Here is an 18045-nt window from a genome sequence, read left to right on the forward strand (position 1 = left end):
CAAGTTATTACTTAAATTAATTCAATTAAGTCCCCTTCACCTGGATAGCTTTAAGTCTCACACAAGACTCACAGTTCTAATGTACTTTTAAAAATACAAAAATAATTTTTACAAATTCCTCAGAGGATGTTGAAATATGGAAATTTAAGACTTAGTCCAATTCTTTCTCACCAACCAAAGAAGTCAGGTGTACTACTGTAATTCCATACATGAATAAGAACTGGTACAGTCATTAACTTGTCAAATGATGACTTATTCAAGGTGTATTTATAGGAGAAAACATTTGCACGGATGTCACAATGAACCGCAAATTAATAAGAAAAAAGTGAACAGGTCAATAGAAAAACAGGTAAAGGATATGAACCCAGCAATTCATGGAAAAAGTACAAAGGTTAATAAACATGAAAAGAGATGAGTGTTTATTGATTTGTAGTCTTTCCCCAGCTCTCCCCACCTCCATTAGAATGTAAGTTCCAAAAGCCCAGAGACCACAACTGTCTTCTTCACTGCTGTATCCCTAGGGCCTAGATTAGTGCCTGGGACACAGAAGTGTTTGTTAAATTTGCTGAATGAACAAACAAATGAATAAACCTCACTAAAAACTACTTTTTAACTTACAGGACTGGCAAAAACTGTAAAGATTAAGAATATCAAACAGGGAGGAGGGCAAGAAAAGATGGTACTTGCATCTCTACTCACCCTCTTTTGGGGAGTATAGCTTAATACAGGTTTGTGGATGAAAATTTGACAATACCCTGATAATTCAACTCCCAAGAATCTATCCTACAAATTAAAGTGCTGTTACATGATGGTGTATAAGCCAGAATATTCACTGATATACCATTTGTGACAACAGAAATATGGAAAATGCCCAGCAAGAGGAACAGTATGAAGCCATTCCAAATAATGCTATAGATCTGTGTGCATTAATATGGAAAGATATATACTAATGTAGAAAGATGCCCATGATACTTGGTTGAAAAAACACAAGTGGTATATTAATATATATAGTGATATACTTTTTTTTTTTTTTTTAAGATGGAGTCTCGCTGTGTCATCCAGGCTGGAGTGCAGTGGTGCAATCTCGGCTCACTGCAACCTCTACCTCCCAGGTTCAAGCGATTCTCCTGCCTCAGCCTCCCGAGTAGCTGGGACTACAGGGACGTGCCAGAATGCCCGGCTAATTTTTTGTATTTTTAATAGAGTTGGGGTTTCACCGCGTTAGCCAGGATGGTCTCAATCTCCTGACCTCGTGATCCGCCCACCTCGGCCTCCCAAAGTGCCGGGATTACAGGCGTGAGCCACCACGCCTGGCATGATATACTACTTTTTCAAATTTAAGAAATATCTGGTTCCATGTTTTTTCTAGCACACATATGTATTCTTACAACTCAGAAAAAATGTCTGGAAGGGCACATAGAACTGTTAGCAGTTCTTACTTCTAGGGAGTGTAGGGAATTTTTTTTTTCCTTTTGCAGAGAGGGAACAACTTTGTTATAAGCAGGTATTACACATTTAAAATTTTATATACTATAACTTTTAAAATAAAAAACAAAAAATGGGCTTTTAAGTAATTTAAATCTATTTATATTATTAGACTCATAGCCAGGAAAAATGCCACCCATTAATCTATAAAATTTAATTTAATCAATACAAGTATAGTTTTATAGCACAATGATACAATTTGAAAACAATATTCCCAACATATATGAAGGTACTACTTTGAGAATGTTCACATACCTGGCTATTCTTCAAACAGGCCAAGTCTCATGTACCCACACAAGTTTTCACTCTGCCTGAAATGTGCTCTTCCCTCACCTTTCTCCACTTACCCACTCCTCACTACTATCATTGCCTAGAAAGCTTCAGCTTACCCTTTAAGATACAACTCAACTCACTGAAAAGCTTTCCTGTTGTGACATAAAGAAAACATTTGCAAGACAAATGATTTCTTAAAAAAATTAAAGGAACATATTTTCTCTGATATAGATAATTGTAATTCTTGCTACTAAATTTTTAGAGTAATAAAAAGTTACTTAAATGAAAATAGCCATTAACTTTTAATTACCCAGATATTTCTACATTTTCTAAAAAGCTCCACGTGCTTATAGAAACATACCCAAAGGCTTCAAAACAATTCCTGATCTGAGAAAAATTCAAATGGATTTTTGGACATCCACATGAACTAGACATGTTCTTGTTTAGAAAGCTAGCATTTCTGACAAATTTTCCAAAATGAAACGAATCTAAATTTGTTGATATTACAAAAATAACACAATAATGTATTTTTGCTCTATGTCAACTTACATGTCTTCAAACTGATGTAAAATATGCATAAAATAACTGTGCCGGGCAATAACTAGTATTCCAAATTCCACCTGGGGAAATGAATTTTATGGCTATACTATAAACTTCTAAAATCCTGAAGTTTTAATAGATATGCTGACACAACCTTAACCATAACAGCTCTAGCAACTGCTGCTATAATCAATCTGTCAGTTTCTATAACGGCTATGACAAATCCATTAATATGAATGATGTACACTTCACATAGCGCACTACACAGCAACCGCACAAGTTATGTCATCTCCATTCTGAGTGGCAAATCAGTAATCAATATTTGTAAAAGCAGCAGCTAATCCTTTGTAAAATCACTGGTTCAGTGATTGAGGAGTTTGCTCAATCCACACAGTTAATCCCTCTTCATCTGCTTGAGCCCTCTCTTTATCCCTGCCTCTTACAACGCTAGCTATGGCAGATTAATACATTTCCACATGCTAAACATGACCTGACAATTGACACAGGATATTGCTGACAGGATAAGCTCTACAAACACTGGCCTTTTAAAAAGGAAGCTTAAAATTAACATTCAGAAACCCAAAGTTTACAAATAGGCTCACCACTATCCATTCCCAACTCCAGTTATCTGATTTATTGAGCTCACCCTCCTTGGGAAATAGATCCCTATTTTTGGTTCGAACAAGTCTTGTTGATGATTGTAGAATGCTTATTCATAAACCATGTCCTGTTATCCATCCTTAAAATAAAGGTAAATACAAGTTTTCTGGCCAAGAGACCCATTTGTAGAGAACCACTTAAAGAATTCCTATGTGTGAAGTAAAAGTGACAGTACTCAGCTACTTCAAAGTTCTACATTTGAAGAAAATCTCAAAAAAGCATCTTAATGCTTAAAACAAAGCTTTGAGTGAAAAAAAGATGCACTTCCATACTGAAAAGTGATTAACAATACTGTAAGTAAAGTGCTCTGTGATAAAAGGAACATATTTTAAAGATATAAAATAAAAAGTTTAATCATCCTTAACAATTAGATAAAATGACAGATCTTTTTTTAGGAATTACATTAAATTTTACTTAAAGATCCAACATAAATTTCCTTAACAGAGTTATCTCAATTCACATATTCCATGAATCCTTGGAATTCAAACTACTTGAAATTCTAAACTAACTGAAACTACTCAAAAGGAGAGAAAATGCAAATTCATGTCAAAGTAATAGTAAAAAATAGGCCTAGAAAGAAAAATTATTTCCTAACACAAGACAGTAAATGAAATTTTTTTAAAGGAAATTGATTTTTTTTTATATAAAGGCAACAAAACTACTTTATATATACAACTTCTGGTTATAGTCATGTTCCCTTATCTATCGATGGGAAATATGTTCCGAGGCCCCCAGTGGATGCCTGAAACTACAGATAGTACCGAACCCTACATATACTATGTTTTTTCCTATACAAATATACCTATGATAAGGTCTGATTTATAAATTAGGCACAGCAAAAGAATAACAATTAATAATAAAATAAAACAATTTTAATAATAATAAAACTATACTGTAATAAAAGTTAAGTGAATGTGGCCTCTCTCAAAATATCTTATTGTACAGTAACTCGCCTGTTTTCGGACCCTGGTTGACTGTGGGCAACTGAAACCACAGAAGCAAAACCTCAGATAAGGGGTGACTACTGTAGTTGTGTCAAATTTAGAGGGAATATCAACCAAGCGATTATATCTTATAGTTTTCATTCCTCCTTGAGAGAAAGAGGAGGCCAGAGGAAGGCCAAAAAGGAACAATATGAAAGGATCAGGAAAGAACTATCTGACCAGAAGCCAAAAGCATATAGAATTTTAGAAAAGGAATGAATCAACAGTCGGTAGTATAAGTTGTTTCAGAAAGGCCAAGAAAGAAAACTACTGGAAATTGTTCACTGAATATGGAAATTAAGAGGATATAGTGATCTTGTTGAGATATCAAGGAAGAGGTAATATGGGCAGAAGGTAGTCTGTAGTAATGAAGGAATGAAATGGGAGAGAGTGGAACAGGGAAAACATAACTGGTCTTTAAAAATAAATCTGTAGTGAAGAGAAGAGAGGAAAGAAAAATCAGAGAGGAAAGCATTTCCAGTTTTCTTTCTAATTCAATTATTTGTAGCAATATTCCCTGTTCCATATCAAGTTACACTTTAATGCAACACAGTCTTCAAAATAACTAAAAGCCAGCACTGCAATTAAAAAATTTAATAATTTTAACCTTATATAGGAATAATAAATTTGTAATGTTAAAAATGAATAACAGCTTAAAGCGATAACTAGCATTTGAAAATTTAGGCTGACATCTCCAACATGATGCAAGGATATATAGTATGTTGCATCTTTTTAAAATGTAATCTTACAATTTAGTGTCTTTTTCAGATATTAAGCAAAATAATTTGCTAGTTAGTGGAATTTGGTATAAAGAGAATTATATATATGACCAAATCCTACAAGACAACTGGCTCTAATTTGCTTTACTGAAGGAAGCTGAGGCACACAGCGAATAAAAAGACAGCAATACTAGTGCAATATTATAGGTGAGGCCAGACATGGTGGCTCACACCTGTAATTCTAGCACTTTGGGAGGCTGAGGCGGGCAGACTGCCTGAGCTCAGGAGTTTGAGACTAGCCTAGGCAACATGGGAAAAACTCTATCTCTACTAAAAATAGAAAAAATTAGCCGGGCATGGTGGCACACATCTGTAATCCCGGCAACTCCGGAGTCTGAGGCACAAGGATCTCTTGAACCCAGGAGGCAGAGGTTGTAGTGAGCTGAGATTGTGCCATTGCGCTCTAGCCAGGGCGACAGAGTGAGACCTTGTCTCCAATATATATATATATAAAATAGGGTGATCTTCCCATGTCAAGAATATGTAGAAGATTAGATAAGTAGAGAAGTTTGCCAGCAGCTAAGAAAAATAAATTTCAAAACTCTTTTGAACCATAAAAATAACTTACAGGCCACAGTCACCAATGCTATTTCATACTATTTTGAAACAGTGACATTTCCCCAGTACATTTAAATTATGATATTGCAAAGTTCAATTTATTCATAGTTTTTTAAAAAAACACATCTATTGCAGCTACTCAGGAGGCTGAGGTAGGAGGACTGCTTGAGCCTAGGAGGTCAAGGCTGCAGTGAGTTGTGAATGTACCACTGCACTCCAGTGTGGGTGACAGACTGAGACCCTATCTCTAAAAAAATTTAAATTTAAATTTAAATTTAAAAAAATCCACACATCTCTTATACAAACTATGTGCTTACTCATATTTAAATCTTTTTGTTCTATTGCTAGCTGTCTTTGACCTGCCTTTGAATCTTAAGACTCTAGACATACAATTAATGTTCTCTCCCATATAAATACATACACGTGTATGTAAAATGTATATATATGTATGTGTATCATCCACATACACATGCAGTGCTGCCCAATATATCCTAAAGAAGCTAATGCTTGCCTTTAAAAAAAATAGTGATACCCGGATGGGAACGGTGGCTCACGCCTGTAATCCTAGCTGTTTGGGAGGCTGAGGCGGGCAGGTCACGAGGTCAGGAGATTGAGACCATCCTGGCTAAGACGGTGAAACCCCATCTCTACTAAAAATACAAAAAAAAAAATAGTGATGCCCATAAACAGCTTATGTTTTTCAATACAACTAAAATAATTTCCTAAGAAATAGTAAAAAAGTTTTTAAGGTGAAGGTAACTGAATGATTCAAAGGAAATAAATTTATAACCTCTTTCAAAAATCTTTCAGACTCTTACTTAGACACCCAAGTAACCAAAATCATAAATTTGCAACCCAATTTGCCAGTGTTACATGTATAGCCAGAAAACAAAATAACACCCTTACAAGTTCCAGTATGTAACAACATTGGCCTCATTAACAATATATTTTAACTGAACAAACTTGCTAGTCAGGCATTAGTTTTTTCCTTAGGATATAATGAAAAAACAGCATTGTGCATCTCACTGACCAATCGAAGTTTACTTGTTCTGAAGAAAATGTTATCTTCAAGTCTGAGATCTCAGGTTTCTATAAGTATTTTCAATTATATTTTAATAATACAAAATATTTACTTGCTTGAATATAAATAAAAACATTTTTCTTGTGTTTTAGTTACACAGGTAAAACCAAAATTACCAAGATTTTCCATATAAGAAAATCTTTAAAAAGGAAAGTAAGTGCTCGCTTTGAAAATGATCTAGTAGCACCATAAATTTCTTTGTAGACTCAGACATAAAAGATATAAAGTCTGAATTTTTTATTCCAAGGGATTCCAAAAATTTACAAAGGCAAAAAAAAATTTATGAAACTCATCCCATTATTATGGCTCAGTGCACCGTATCAGGAGTTTACATGATGTCAATTTATCCATCCCTGATAATGTTAATTTTCATCACTTATTTAAGGTGTTATCTGCCACATTTCTCCACTGTCACGTGACTGTTTTTCACTTTATAGATAATAAGTATCTCACAGAGAGATACTTTGAGATGATGTAAAATATCCCATTCTTCAAACTTTCATTAGTTTTAACATCTATAGATTTAGAATTCAAAGATTCTTGCTGGAGTTAATTACAGTCATGCATCACTTAACAACAGGGATACATTCTAAGAAATACATCATTAGGTGATTTTGTCATCGTATAAACATCGTGACATGTACTTACACAAACCTAGATGGTACAGCCTACTACACACCTACGCTATATTACAGCCTATTGCTCCTAGGCTACAAAACCCCTATAGCATGTTACTGTACTGAATACTGTAGGCAACTGTAACACAATGGTAACTACTTGTGTATCTAAACATGGAAAAGGCACAGTAAAAATAAGAGCATTATAAACTTATAAGACCATCATCAGCTATACAATTTGTTGTTGACTGAAAGGTTGTTATGCAGCACATGACTGTTCTTCTATCATCATCTCAAATGGTGATGTTTCCAGCCTTTTTTAAAAAACTAAATGAAGATGTCAAATACTCTTTATATGAGAAAGATGAAAGCTCGACAAAAGATAGCAGTTTGGAAATTCAATAATTTAAAGAGAAATAGCTGATTCTTTCCCAGGTAGTCTGCAAACGACTTGATATGTATGTGTGTAGGAAGGTGTGGGTATATATGTGTGTATATTAATATTTTTGTAACCATCCAGCAACTAGGTACAGTACCTAGTAGTGCATATATTAAGAATAACTATGCAATAAAAAATAGTAAGAACATAGTCATTCTCTACAGAAGAAGAAGAAAACATAGATTAGGAATCAGAAGACTACTCCTGTTGAACCCTAAACTTCGTGTGGGTTCCTAGATGATTCAATCTTTCTAGACTTCACTTATAAAATGAGAGGCATAGACTAATTTTTAAAATACATTGATTTATACAAATATGTTTTTTAAAAATTTACCTTTATTATATAACTTTTTTTCATAATCTCTTCTTTTTTAATCTTTTTTTAAGTTTTATTATACTTTAAGTTCTGGGATACACGTGCAGAGCGTGCAAGTTTGTTATACAGGTATCCACGTGCCATAGTGATTTGCTGCACCCATCAATCCATCATCCACATCAGGCATTTCTCCTAATGTTATCTAACACAGGGTTTCACTGTGTTACCCAGGATGGTCTCGATCTCCGGACCTCGTGATCTGCCCGCCTCGGCCTTCCAAAGTGCTGGGATTACAGGCCTCAGCCACGGTGCCTGGCTGTGCCACATTTTCTTTATCCAGTCTAACATTGATGGGCATTTGGGTTGGTTCCAACTCTTTCCTATTGTGAATAGTGCTGCAATAAACATACATGTGCACATGTCTTTACAGTAGAATGATTTATAATCCTTTGAGTATACACCCAGTAATGGGATTAATGGGTCAAATGGTATTTCTGGTTCTAGATCCTTGAGGAATCGCCACACTGTCTTCCACAACGGTTGAACTAATTTACACTCCCACCAACAGTGTAAAAGCATTCCTATTTCTCCACATCCTTTGCAGCATCTGTTGTTTCCTGACTTTTTAATGATCACCATTCTAACTGACATGAAATGGTATCTTATTGTGGTTTTGATTTGCATTTCACTAATGACCAGTGATGACGAGCTTTTCTTCATATGTTTGTTGGCTGCATATATGTCTTCTTTGGAGAAGTGTCTGTTCATACCCTTCACCCACTTTTTGATGTTTTTTTCTTTCTTGTAAATTTGCTTAAGTTCCTTGTAGATTCTGGATGTTAGGCCCCCTCTCAGATGGATTGCAAAAAATTTCTCCCATTCTGTAGGTTACCTGTTCACTCTGATGATAGTTTCTTTTGCTGTGCAGGTCTTCAGTTTAATTAGATCCCATTTGTCAATTTTGGCTTTTGTTGTCATTGCTTTTGATGTTTTAGTCATGAAGTCTTTGCCCATGCCTATGTCCTGAATGGTGTTGCCTAGGCTTTCTTCTAGGGCTTTTATGGTGTTAGGTTTTACGTTTAAGTCTTTAATCCAACTTGGGTTAATTTTTGTATAAGGTGAAGGAAGGGGTCCAGTTTCAGTTTTCTGCATATGGCTAGCCAGTTTTCACAACACCATTTATTAAATAGGGAATCCTTTCCCCATTGCTTGTTTTTGTCAGGTTTGTCAAAGATCAGATGGTTGCAGATGTGTGGTGTTATTTCTGAGGCCCCTGTTCTGTTCCATTGGTCTATATATCTGTTTTGGTACCAGTACCATGCTGTTTTGGTTACTACAGCCGTGTAGTATAGTTTGAAGTCAGGCAGTGTGATGCCTCCAGCTTTTTTCTTTTTCACTTAGGATTGTCTTAGCTATACGGGCCCTTTTTTTGGTTCCATATGAAATTTATAGTAGTTTTTTCTAATTCTGTGAAGAAGGGCAATGGTAGTTTGATGGGGATAGCATTGAGTCTATAAATTACTTTGGGCAGCATGGCAATTTTCACTATATTGATTCTTCCTATCCATGAGTATGGAATGTTTTTCCATTTGTTTGTGTTCTCTCTTATGTCCTTGAGCAGTGGTTCATAGTTCTCCTTGAAGAGGTCCTTCACATTCCTTGTAAGTTGTATTCCTAGGTATTTGATTATCTTTGTAACAATTGTGAATGGGAGTTCACTCATGATTTGGTTCTCTGTCTATTATTGATGTATAGGAATGCTTGTAATTTTTGCACATTGATTTTGTTTCCTGAGACTTTGCTGAAGTTGCTTATCAGGTTAAGGAGATTCTGGGCTCAGACAATGGGGTTTTCTAAATATACAATCATGTCATCTACAAACAGAGACAATTTGACTTCCTCTCTTCCTATATGAATACCCTTTATTTCTTTCCCCTGCCTGACTGCCCTGGCCAGAACTTTCAATACTATGTTGAACGAAAGCGGTGAGAGGGGGCATCCTTGTCTTGAGCCGGTTTTCAAAGGGAATGCTTCCAGCTTTTGTCCGTTCAGTATGATATTGGCTGTGGGTTTGTCATAAATAGCTCTTATTATTTTGAGATGCATTCCATCAATGCCTAATTTATTGAAAGTTTTTAGCCTGAAGGACTGTTTTTACTGAAGGCCTTTTCTGCATCTATTGAGAAAATCATGTGGTTTTTGTCATTGGTTCTGTTTATGTGATGGATTATGTTTGTTGATTTGTGTATTTTGAACCAGACTTGCATCCCAGTGACAAACCCGACTTGACCATGGTGGATAAGCTTTTTGATGTACTGCTGGATTCGGTTTGCCAGTATTTTATTGAGGATTTTCATATCAATGTTCATCAGGGATACTGGCCTGAAATTTTCGTTTTTTTGTTGTGTCTCTGCCAGGTTTTGGTATCAGGATGATGCTGGCCTCACAAAATGAGTTGGGAGGAGCCCCTCTTTTTTGGTTATTTGGAATAGTTTCAGAAGGAATGGTACCAGCTCCTTTTTGTATCTCTGGTACCATTCAGCTGTGAATCTGTTTGGTCCTGGGATTTTTTTGGCTGGAAGGCTATTAATTACTGCCTCAGTTTCAGAACCTGTTATTGGTCTATTCACGGATTCAACTTCTTCCTGTTTTAGACTTGGGAGGGTGTATGTGTCCAGGAATTTGTCCATTTCTTCTAGATTTTCTAGTTTATTTGCATAGAAGTGTTTATAATATTTTCTGATGGTAGTCTGTATTTCTGTGAGATCAGTGGTGATCTCTCCATTATCATTTTTTATTGTGTCTATTTGATTCTCTTCTCTTTTCTTCATTTGCTGGCAAGTGGTCTGTTTTGTTAATCTTTTCAAAAAAACCAGTTCCTGAATTCACTGATTTTTTGAAGGGTTTTTCATGTCTCTATCTCCTTCAGTTCTGCTCTGATCTTTGTTATTTCTTGTCTTCTGCTAGCTTTTGAATTTGCTCTTGCTTCTCTAGTTCTTTTAAATGTGATATTAGCTTGTCGATTTTAGATCTTTTCTACTTCCTCCTGTGGGCATTTAGTGCTATAAATTTCCCTCTAAACACTGCTTTAGCTGTGTCCCAGAGATTCTGGTATGTTGTGTCTTTGTTCTCATTGGTTTCAAAGAACTTATTTAATTCTGCCTTAATTTCGTTATTTACCCAGTAGTCATTCAGGAGCAGGTTGTTCAGTTTCCATGAAGTTGTGCAGTTTTGAGTTAGTTTCTTAACCCTGAGTTCTAATTTGTTTGCACTGTGGTCTGAGAGACTGTTTGTTATGATTTCTGTTATTTTGCATTTGCTGAGGAGTGTTTTACTTCCAATTATGTGGTCAATTTTAGAATAAGTGCAATGTGGTGCTGAGAAGAATGTATATTCTGCTGATTCGGGGTGGAGAGTTCTACAGATGTCTATTAGGTCTGCAGAGCTGAGTTCAAGTCCTGAATATCCTTGTTAATTTTCTGTCTTGTTAATCTAATATTGACAGTGGAGTGTTAAAGTCTCCCACTATTATTGTGTGGGAGTCTCAGTCTCTTCGTAGGTCTCTAAGAACTTGTTTATGAATCTGTGTGCTCCTGTATTGGGTGCATATATATTTAGGAGAGTTAGCTCTTCCTGTTGCATGGATCCCTTTACCATTATGTAACGCCCTTGTCTTTTTTGATCTTTGTTGGTTTAATGTCTGTTTTATCAGAGACTAAGATTGCAACCTCTGCTTTTTTTTTTTTTTTGTTTTCCATTTGCTTGATAAATATTCCTCCATCCCTTTATTTTGACCTTATGTGTGTCTTTGCATGTGAGATGAGTCTCCTGAATATAGCACACCGATAGGTCTTGACTCTTTATCCAATTTGCCAGTCTGTGTCTTTTAATTGGGGCATTTAGCCCATTTACATTTAAGGTTAGTATTGTTATGTGTGAATTCGATCCTATCATTTTGATACTAGCTGGGTTATTTTGCCCATTCGTTGATGCAGTTTCTTCATAGTGTCAATGGCCTTTACAATTTGCTGTGTTTTTGCAGTGGCTGGTATTGGTTTTTCCCTTCCATGTTCAATGCTCCTCCCTTCAGGAGCTCTTGTAAGGCAAGCCTGGTGGTGACAAAATCTCTCAGCATTTGCTTGTCTATAAAGGATTTTGTTTCTCCTTTGCTTGTGAAGCTCTTTGGCTAGATATGAAATTCTGGGTTGAAAATTCTTTTCTTTAAGAACGTTGAATATTGGCCCCCACTCTCTTCTGGCTTATAGGGTTTCTACAGACAGATCTGCTGTTAGTCTGATGGGCTTCCCTTTGTGGGTAACACAACCTTTCTCTCTGGCTGCCCTTAACATTTTTTCCTTCATTTCAACCTTGGTGAATCTGACCATTATATGTCTTGGGGTTGTTCTTCTCGAGGAGTATCTTTGTGGTGGTCTCTGTATTTCCTGAATTTGAATGTAGGCCTGTCTTTCTAGGCTGGGGAAGTTCTCCTGGATAATATCCTGAAGAGTGTTTTCCAACTTGGTTCCATTCTTCCTGTCACTTTCAGGTACACCAATCAAAGGTAGGTTTGGTCTATTCACACGGTCCCATATTTCTTGGAGGCTTTGTTTGTTTCTTTTCATTCTTTTTTCTCTAATCTTATCTTCACGCTTTATTTTGTTAAGTTCATCTTCAGTCTCTGATATCCTTTCTTCCTCTTGATCGATTTGGCTATTGATACTTGTGTATGCTTCACGAAGTTCTCATGCTGTGTTTTTCAGCTCCATCAGGTCATTTATGCTTTTCTCTAAACTGGTTATTCTAGTTAGCAGTTCCTTCAACCTCTTATCACAGTTCTTAGTTTCCTTGCATTGGGTTACAGCATGTTCCTTTAGGTTGGAGGAGTTTGTTATTACCCACCTTCTGAAGCCTATTTCTGTCAATTCGTCAAACTCATTCTCCATCCAGTTTTGTTCCCTTGCTGGCAAGGAGCTGTGATCCTTTGGAGGAGAAAAGGCATTCTGGTTTTTGGAACTTTCAGCCTTTTTGTGCTGGTTTTTCCTCATCTTCATGGGTTTATCTACCTTTGGTTTTGCTGTTGGTGACCTTCGGATGGAGTTTTTGAGTGGTCATCATTTTTGTTGATGTTGATGCCATTGCTTTCTGTTTGTTGGTTTTCCTTCTAATAGACCCCTCTTCTGCAGGTCTGCTGGAGTTTGCTGGGTGTCTACTCCAGACCCTGTTTGCCTGGGTATCACCAGTGGAAGCTGTAGAACAGCAAAGATTGCTGCCTGCTCCTTCCTCTGGAAGCTTTGTCCCAGAGGGGCACCTGCCAGATGCCAGCCACAGCTGTCCCGTATGAGGTGTCTGTCGACCCCTGCTGGGAGGTGTCTCCCAGTCAGGAGGCACAGGGGTCAGGGACCCACTTGAGGAGGCAGTCTGACCCTTAGCAGAGCTTGAGACCTGTGCTGGGAGATCTGCTGCGCTCTTCAGAGCCAGCAGGCAGGAACATTTAAGTCTGCTGAAGCTGTGCCCACAGCCACCTGTTCCCCCAGGTGCTCTATCTCAGGGAGATGGGAGAGTTTTATCTATAAGACCCTGATGGGGGCTGCTGCCTTTCTTTCAGATATGCCCTGCCCAGAGAGGAGGAATCTAGAGAGGCAGTCTGGCTACAGTGGCTTTGCCAAGTTGTGGTGGGTTCCACCCAGTTTGAACTTCCAAGTGGCTCTGTTTACACTATGAGGGGAAAACCGCCTACTCAAGCCTCGGTAATGGTGGATGCCCCTTCCCCCACCAAGCTCAAGTGTCCCAGGTCAACTTCAGACTGCTGTGCTGGCAGTGAGAATTTCAAGCCAATGGATCTTAGCTTGCTGGGCTCTGTGGGGGGTGGGATCTGCTGAGCAAGACTACTTGGCTTCCTGGCTTCAGTCCCTTTTCCAAGGGAGTGAACAGTTCTGTCTCACTGGTGTTCCAGGCACCACTGGGGTATGAAAAAAACTCCTACAGCTAGCTTGGTGTCTGCCCAAATGGCCGCCCAGTTTTGTGCTTGAAACCCCGGGCCCTGATGGCATAGGCACCCAAGGGAATCTCCTGGTCTGCAGGTTGCAAAGACTGTGGGAAAAGTGTAGTATCTGGGCCAGAGTGCACCACTCCTCACAGCACAGTCCCTCACAGCTTCCCTTGGCTAGGGTAGGGAGTTCCCTGACCCCTTGCACTTCCCGGGTGAGGCGATGCCCCACCCTGCTTCTGCTCGCCCTCCTTGGGCTGTACCCACTGTCTAACCAGTTCCAATGAGATGAGTTGGGTACCTCAGCTGGAAATGCAGAAATCAACTGCCTTCTGCATTGGTCTCACTGGGAGCTGCAGACCAGAGCTGTTCCTATTTGGCCATCTTGCCCAGGAATTCTACTATGTAACTTTTATACATGTCTGAGAAAAAAACACTAAAAGTGGAGACAAGTATAACAACTGTTTAGGTAAGGCTTACTTAATAATATTTGAAAGTAAATAAAATTGTAACTCCTCTCAGGAACCTTCTAGTTATGATCTATAACACAGCAGTCATTTTATCTTATTGTTTATATTAGATGGTATGGTATAAATGTTATCCAACAAAAGCAAAGAAAGTATTGTTCCTGTGAGATAAGTGTTACAACTTGTTAATATGACACCTTTCTCTAGGTGTAGCTAGTGATAATAAGGGTTTTAGATGATCATCAGTCTAGGACTCAAACCTAAAGGTACACTTGCCTATTGTAATCAACGGGCCTGGTTTCTAAAACTTTTCCTCCACACTTGACCAAAAAACCAAATTTGAACTGTTGTCCAAATTTAGCCTTGGTTTAAAGGGGAGAGAAGTCAACAAGTTGAATCCAATAAGACCTATCTACTGTACATTTAATGATAAGCAGGGGATGTAACTGATATTCACAAAGTTATAGTGAGCTTGTGATACCAGTGGATAGGCACAAAATCTAGGCTGGAGTCAGCTGCATACGTATATTTTGTATAGTATGTTATAGGAATATGCATGCTTGTGTAATAAGTAGAAGAGTTTATACTTATATAATTTAATAAAATGGAATATTCATATTTATATAGCTGTCTTTATGTCTGCAAGTTAATATTTACTCTTTACCTATAAAACAAGAATTTACAAGCTGTGTTAAAAAGTGTATGAACCTGACAAAAGTACCACTGATTTGGTAGATTTTGAAAACAATAAGTACTGTGTAAAAAGCAAAAATCAGTATTTTTTTATAGAAAATAAAACGATCAAAGTAAAAACTGATGCTCTTTTATGCAGGTTATTCTTTGAATATGTAGCTAAAAGATGATACCAGAAAACCAGCAAAGAGAAAGTTATACTGAATAACAAACGGGTTTGGACATAGGCAGGTCTGGGCACAAACTATCTGAGGGCAGGACCACTAAGAGTTTTATTCATCTTCCTATTCCTCTTGCCTGGAAGATCATTATTTAATAGATGCATGTTGAATAAATAGGGGTTATTAAATACAGACATGTACTATGGGGATTACACTTTATACCAAAAGACTAATTTTAATTTTTATGTCAAATTGTAATAACTATGGTGAGCTATAAAGGCAAATTTCTCCCTCAGAAGGAAATAAAACTTTCATTTAAGTCAATAAACACTATATAAATATCAGAAAAAGCAAAGCATATTGAATTTTTTGGTGTGCAATCCTTTGTTTTTTCACCTCTTATTTTAGGTTCGGGGGTACGAGTGTAGGTTTGTTACACGGGTAAGTTGTGTGTCACTGAGGTTTGGTGTACAAATGATTTCCTCACCCAGGTAGTGAGCATAATACATGATAGGTAGTTTTTTGACCCTCACCCTCCTCCTACTATCCCCGGTCAAGTAGGCCCCACTGTCTCCTGTTCCCATCTCCATGTTTATGTGTACTCAATGTTTAGCTCCCACTTACAAGTGAGAACATGGGGTATCTGGTTTTCCGTTCCTGTGTTAATCTGCTTAGGATAATGGTCTCCAGCTGCATCAAGGTTGCTGCAAAGGACATGATTTCATTTTTTATGGCTGCATAGTATTCTGATATATAGGTACCACCTTTTCTTTATCCAGTCCACGGCTGAGGGGCATCTAGGTTAATTAGATGTAGTTGCTATTGTGAATAGTGCTTGTATGCAGCACTTTACAAAGCATTTGGCAAACATTCAAACGGTCACAAAAATTCCAAGTGAAACTCTATCCATGTGTGTGTTTGTTTTGTGGGAATGAAGTATTTTTGTGGCCTGTAACTTTAATTGGTGGCAGTTATAAAATATCACTTTAGAGTTATACATGTTCATTCTGTTGTTCATAGAATCTAGAATATTTAATAAACTTTTAGCACTAATGGGAAATTTTACATTCTTACAATAAGGCTGAGTCCAGTGAGATTGCTAACTCTGTTATACCTGCCTTCATGTAGTTGTATCAGATAAATCCACTGATGGTCTTGAAGATCCAGTCGGTTATCTATAAAATACATCCCCACAGAGGATGAAGATGATATTTTCCAGAAATGCAGTCTGCATGGTTTGGCATTGAGACTCATTTTAAACTCCCTGAAACAAATGAGCTAATTCAGGCATGTAATTATGTAGGTCTACAACTAGCAGCCACACAACATTACTGCATGCACCCTTACTGTGGCTGTTACTTACAGATTGGCTGAGGACATCCGAAGACTAGAATGAGATGCCATTTTACATTTTTCTCTTCCTATCTCCCCATTGAGGACATAAAGGTGAAAACCTTCTTTTTTTCCATTGCAGGTTATCGGAATTGAGATTTATTGCCCTTCTGAGGATGAAGGCAAGATAATTTGTATTAAGTTAGCATTTGCCTTAGGTATTTCTTGGCATGTTACAGGCTTTTCTCAGTTACATTCATTCTGCATCTTCCAGCTAATACATTTCCAAAAGAACATCAACAAATGCCAGTTTAATAAAGTGATTCTGCAACTGGACAGCAGGATAAAGTGCTAGGCACCTTCCAACAATTTCTCCCTTTTTCTTCTCCAACTAAACCTCCTAACTTCAATTTCTGATAACTTTATTTCAGAATAATATGTATTTTCACACAGTCTCCATCTCACATCCACAAGGCATGAGTCATTATTCAATGAACAATAAATATTTATAATGAACCACATATATGTCAAGAATCTCTGGGGAGGCATAAAACAAAGACAATACAGGTTTTGCAGTTATCTCATATCTCAGTTCATATCTTGTACTGAAACGCAACAAGATGTGACAAAACAATAACCATATTATAGAAGCTTAACACATAAACAGAATCAAATGCAACTAAAACATCAATACCTGGGGTAAGGCTACTGTAAGGTATGACAATAAAGTATGAAAGCCCAGTGTCACGGGGAGAGGCAGGGTTGAAGAATTATCACTTGGTACATGTCTCCTCTTTCTCCTACACTCCAACTTTTTTACAGGTAAAATCAGATTTTAAAAGCCTATTGGCAGGACATGGTGGCTCATGCCCATAATGCCAGCCCTTCTGGAGGCCGAGGTGGGTAGATCACTTGAAGTCAGGAGTTCGAGATCAGCCTGGCCAACATGGAGAAATCCTGTCTCTACTAAAAATACAAAAATTAGCCGGTAGTGGTGGTGCATGCCTGTAGTCCCAGCTACTCAGGAGGCTGAGGCAGGAGAATCTCTTAAGCCTGAGAGGCAGAAGTTGCAGTGAACCAAGACTGTGCCATTGTACTCCAGCCCGGGTGACAGAGTGAGACTCCGTCTCAAAAAAACAAAAAATAAATAAAAATAAAAGCATATCAAGGGCCACTTTGAAGACAGAAAGTCTACACATACACACACACACACACACACACACAACACAATATGCAAAAGGCAGAAAAGAAGGAAAAAATGATCCCAACTTCTTTACCTGAAGAAAGAACAAGATCAAGTTGTGTGTGTGTGTGTGTGTGCGCGCGCACACATGTGTGTATACCTATGTGTATATGCTACCAGTCAAAATCAACTCTCCTGTGAATAGCCAACCCCTCAGTTCCAGGTGACTATCCTCATTCACTCTTTCCCAGAATGAATATGAATCATGCCACCACTTCTTTTGCCAAAGCCTAAGAAGCCAGCAATACCATTCTAAAACTTGGGGCTTCAAGATATGCTATAAATAGTAAAATGTTTTATGGTGCTGATTCAAATTCTAGGTCAGAGAGATGTGGATAACACGAAGAATCTAGATAGATTTTTTTTAACCCTGTTGAAAATATTTTGAGTTATCAGACTACAACTGCAATAAAAGGAACAGCCTGATAGTGG

At 37.5% G+C, this 18045-nt stretch overlaps 1 protein-coding gene and 1 long non-coding RNA gene across 4 annotated transcripts in view; both read right to left on the minus strand.

The window, feature by feature from the left end:
* The window catches only part of SKAP2 (src kinase associated phosphoprotein 2), a 209655-nt gene that overhangs the window by 88563 nt on the left and 103047 nt on the right, over nucleotides 1-18045 (minus strand). The gene's annotated exons all lie outside the window — the stretch shown is intronic.
* On the minus strand, nucleotides 5900-17202 carry LOC126951407 (uncharacterized). The gene is made up of 2 exons (XR_007724458.1): nucleotides 16402-17202; nucleotides 5900-16302 (listed from the first exon to the last, which is right to left on the minus strand). It is a non-coding gene; the product is annotated as an uncharacterized LOC126951407 (long non-coding RNA).

This window comes from Macaca thibetana, chromosome 3 (assembly GCF_024542745.1).
Source record: "Macaca thibetana thibetana isolate TM-01 chromosome 3, ASM2454274v1, whole genome shotgun sequence".
Classification (NCBI taxonomy): Eukaryota; Metazoa; Chordata; class Mammalia; order Primates; family Cercopithecidae; genus Macaca; species Macaca thibetana.